Here is a 5,269-nt window from a genome sequence, read left to right on the forward strand (position 1 = left end):
GCGTCCAAGTCGCCGTCGTAGTAACCCCGGCTGTGGAAGGGCAGGTGCCAGTCACCGCGGCGTGCCGACTAGCAGCCGTCAGCGTCGAGGGAGAAGGTGAAGGAGGACGAGGCGAATATGGTGCGGCCATCCGGGTGCACCGCGTGCGATTTGACATGGTTGTCGTAGCCGGTGGCATCTGTTGGGGAACGTAGTAATAATTCAAACTTTTCCTATGTGTCACCAAGATAAATCTAGGAGATGCTAGCAATAAGACAGAGGGAGTGCATCTTGACACCCTTGAAGATCGCTAAGCGGAAGCGTTGCAAAGAACGTAGTTGATAGAGTCGTACTCGCGGAGATTCAAATCGCGGAAGATCCGATCCAAGCGCCGAACGGACGGCGCCTCCGCATTCAACACACGTACAGCCCGGGGACGTCTCCTCCTTCTTGATCCAGCAAGGGGAGAGGAGAAGTTGAGGGAGAGCTCCAGCAGCACGACGGCGTGGTGGTGGATCTTGTGGTTCTCCGGCAGAGATTCGCTACGCTCAACGGAGGAGAAGGAGGAGTTGGAAGGGGGAAGGCTGCGCCAGGGGCAAGGGGTAAGGGGTTTTAGTTCCCATGCACCTCCCCACTATATATAGGGGTGGAGGGGGCTGGTTTCTTGCCCTCCAAATCCATTGGGACGTTGGAAAGGTGGGAGGAAAGAAATCCCAGCATTTCCCTTCCCCACCAATTGTTACCCCCTTTTTAGAGATATTGATCTTACCTCTTCGAGATATGATCTTATTCGTTCTAAGGGGGTATCTTGGTGCGCCTTGACCAGGGGTGTGGGGCCTTGCCCCCACTACCCACACTCATGTGGATCCCCCCATCCAGGTGGGCCCCACTCTGAAACCTTCTAGAACCTTCCCGTTACAATACCGAAAAATCCCGAACATTTTCCGATGGCCAAAATAGGACTTCTCATATATAAATCTTTACCTCCGGACCATTCTGAAACTCTTTGTGACGTCCGGGATCTCATCTGACTGAGAACAACTTCCGGTAACCACATAAAATTCCCATTACAACTCTAGCGTCACCGAACCTTAAGTGTATAGACCCTACGAGTTCGGGAACCATGCAGACATGATCGAGATGCCTCTCCGGCCAATAACCAATAGCGGGATCTGGATACCCATATTGGCTTCCACATGTTCAATGATGATCTCATCGGATGAACCACGATGTCGGGGCTTCAATCAATCTCGTATACAATTCTCTTTGTCCATCGGTATGTTACTTGCCTGAGATTCGATCGTCGGTGTCCCCATACCTCGTTCAATATCGTTACCGGCAAGTCTCTTTACTCGTTCCGTAACACATGATCCCGTGACTAACTCTTTAGTCACATTGAGCTTATGATGATGCATTACCGAGTGGGCCCAGAGATACCTCTCCGTCATACGGAGTGACAAATCCCAGTCTTAATTCGTGCCAACCCAACAGACACTTTCGGAGATACCTATAGTGCACCTTTATAGTCACGCAGTTACGTTATGACGTTTGATACACCCAAAGCATTCCTACGGCATCCGGGAGTTGCACAATCTCATGGTCCAAGGAAATGATACTTGACATTAGAAAAGCTCTAGCAAACCAACTACACAATCTTGTGCTATGCTTAGGATTGGGTCTTGTCCATCACATCATTCTCCTAATGATGTGATCCCGTTATCAACGACATCCAATGTCCATGGTCAGAAAACCATAACCATCTATTGATCAACGAGCTAGTCAACTAGAGGCTCACTAGGGACATTGTTGTGGTCTATGTATTCACACATGTATTACGGTTTCTAGTTAATACAATTATAGCATGAACAATAGACAATTACCATAATAAGAAAATATAATAGTAACCATTTTATTATTGCCTCTAAGGCATATTTCCAGCAGCATCTAGCGGTAGTGGCAACTGGCCTATATCCTATATTCCAGACCCACTCCAGCTGGTGATAGCGTTCCTCGCATGCTAGGTAGCCCGGCGTATTGTCGGTGGCGTCTAGCGCCCACAGCTTGTCGCCGGCGGGTGCGACTTGGTAGGAACCACGGGGCCACCAGTCCCTGGCGGGTTCAGGGTAGTCATCGCCGTCGACGGGTTCAGGGTCGTATGGAGGACTCCCGGCGTCGTCCAGCTTCCCCGTCTTGGTGTCGAAGACCAAGGTGAGGAAGAAGGCACCGTCCCTCGACATGGTGTCCGAGTGACCCGTGATGACGATGTTGTCGCCGAGGGCTTTGAAGCGCCGGCCTTCGAATGTAGAGACCAACGAGACGCCAAGGCGGAGAGCGGGGCGCCTCGTCCATGGCGCCTGCGTTCTCGTCGCCATCGCCGTCGCCATGGAGGTCGTTGACGTCGAGCTTGTAGATACTGTGCGCCCCCGAGTGACTCGTGTTCATCTCCTTGAGCACCACGCGTGTACAGATGCCGGCGCAGATTAGCCGCCGCCGCCGTGGTCCGGTCAGGTCCGTCGAGCCGTGCCGTGCCGTCCTCGGTGGCGTACGCACGTGATGGAAGGACCCTTGGCTTGGCAGCTGCTCGCCGCCGGAGGTGGGAGAGAAAGGGTTGAGATCGGGTGATGAAGGATCGCAACATTGTTGGAAGAAATTCAGATCGTGAGTCCGCGAGAATGGGATGCGATCTTGATTCGTTACGAGTTACCACGCGCTTAATTGATTGGGAACTCGGGATTGTACTAGACGCGGCTGATCTTCCTATAATATTTAGGCAAGACAATATTATAACAGCCAACAATCCATTGCCCGGTTGGAGATAAAATCTTTGTGAATCGAATCTTATCTCATTATTTTCTTCTCTTCCATTTTTTGTCAAAATATTAACAAAAAAATTCATTCTCCTTTTGACGATGAAAGGTTGCCCCCAATTTTTATAAAGCAACATTCCCAGCATACACCAGGCCATATATATATAACAAAAGAAAAAAAATAGCAAGAATGGTAAAGATACAAGACATTGAAAGAGTCACTAACAAGCTCAAAATGTAACACACGCAAGCTTGGACATCGAGGCCCTCGGCGAACACGATCCTGCAGACGACATGACTAAGACAGGCTAGTGGCCCGCAACCGAAGGAGGCCACGCTCCATCAACCGCTGCTCACGCCAGCCCAGGACACACTGGGGTGAGCATTTACAACATGTATGATAAACACAGCCATGTGTAGATTTGTAAGCGATTGTTTCTTGAATAATACAACATAGCCATAAAATGGTACTTTAGAGAGAACAGAGGCAGCGGAAAATATCTTTTATGGTAGCACGAACTTGGAGTGACGCCAGCCCAAAGGGATCTGGTGGGTTACTCTCCTAGCGCACGAACACTCCGGCTTCTCGCTAGTGGAAGACGGATCCACTATTGAAACTGGCCACGTACTAGCTGAAGGGAGCTTTCAATCAGCAGCTCTCAAATTTTGGACTAAAAGATTGTTGTTCACAGGTTTGTATGTTGCTATGTATGTTGCAGTAACTTCTACATGTATATAGTATATTGACATTAGACGTATAAACTAATGTGGACAAGATGACATATAAGTAGACTTGGCTCTCTGCACAGAAGGCTGTCTATTTCTGCTAGATCCATTTGATATTTATGCGGTTTTATTGTAGTGTCTGCTAGGTTCCTATTGTATTTCTCATGGTTTACTTGTGTATTAGATAATGCAGTGCAATGCATGACCTTGCCATATGTTTCTATGCATGACCATAACATATGATTTTCACATTTTTTTGATGAAGATATTATGTCGAGGATACCTTGATGGCTTCGAAGCCTAAACATCCCAGTGCAAGCTGCTGAAAGTGTACAACCAAATGAAGAAAATTACAAGGCCCTCCAGAGATTGATGATCCATTACCAAACAAGCCTCCTGAATCTACTAGCCAATTAAAAATAAATTGTGAGCTAAAAACATGTTTAAGCACATACCTAGTGTGATGTATATGGTCCAGTTATATGCCATTGTAATAGTCTTGCATGCAGGGCCAAACGGAGATGTGCGGCAGTTTTTACAGGAATTCTGAGGTAAAATTTTCATAGCACTATTCAAGACTGTTCATTTGACTTTGTTGACTGCCAATTTTAATTTTCATAGTGTCTTGCATGCAGGGCCAAACGGAGAGTGGGGGATGGAAAGAGTATTCAGATCAAGCGGACCAATGGATACCAAGGAAAGAAGGTCTCAAATCGGCTGCTTTTATTAGAAGGTCTAGGCTGCGTTGGGTTAACCAACTTATGGAGACAGAGAGGAAGGAATGGAATGTGAACCTGATCCGCCAAATTTTTCAAAGTTATGATGCAGAGGAAAGATGCAAAATCCCCATTCCGAACACAAACACAAAAGATTGCATTGCATGGCATTTTGAGAAGAATGGGATCTTTTCGGTCAGGAGTGCGTACAAGCTTGCAGCCTTCTATAGTCAAAGTGTCCAAACAAATCCCTCGTGTTCGAACAGAGAGGCTGGGGATCGTAACATTTGGGATCTCATTTGGAAAGCTAAGGTGCCCGAGAAGGTGAGGATTTTTGGATGGAGAGTCACCACAAATACCCTGGCCACAAAGAGAAACAAGTTTAAGAGAACACTTGAGCAAGAACCCACCTGCAGTATCTGCGGCAATGGAGAGGAAGATGAATTTCACGCCGTGATCACTTGCACAAAGAGCAGGGCTCTCCGTGATGCTATGAGGAAAGAGTGGCCCTTACCTGCAGAGAAATCATTTAGGAACACCGGGAATGATTGGTTGTAGGTGCTCTTGGACACGGAACCGGAGGATACGCGAGCAAAACTGCTGCTGCTGTTATGGAGATGTTGGCACTTGAGAGAGGATACGGTAAGACACAATGGAAGGGAATCAATCATGAGTTCTGTGATTTTTCTGAGGAAGTATGCCGAAGAACTACAAATGGCAGCGATGACAGGGGATGGGTTCAGTAAAAATGCAGGAAGTAGCCCCTCCTGTCATACGATACAATGCTCGAAGTGGTCGGGTCCTGTAGAAGATGTTGTGAAACTGAATACTGATGTAGCCTTCCAGTCTGAATCCGGTGTCTCTGCTGCAGGTGCAGTCGCAAGGGATAGAGCTGGACATGTGATTGTGTCAATAAGCAGAAATTTGACGCCCAGCCAAACTGTTGAGGAGGCCGAGGCAAAAGTTGCTCTTGCTGGACTGCGTTCGCTAGCAAAATACTATAGAGGTCCTTTGATCTTGGAACTGGTCTGTCAGGCAATC

The sequence above is a fragment of the Triticum dicoccoides genome, chromosome 5B, assembly GCF_002162155.2.
Source record: "Triticum dicoccoides isolate Atlit2015 ecotype Zavitan chromosome 5B, WEW_v2.0, whole genome shotgun sequence".
Lineage (NCBI taxonomy): Eukaryota > Viridiplantae > Streptophyta > Magnoliopsida > Poales > Poaceae > Triticum > Triticum dicoccoides.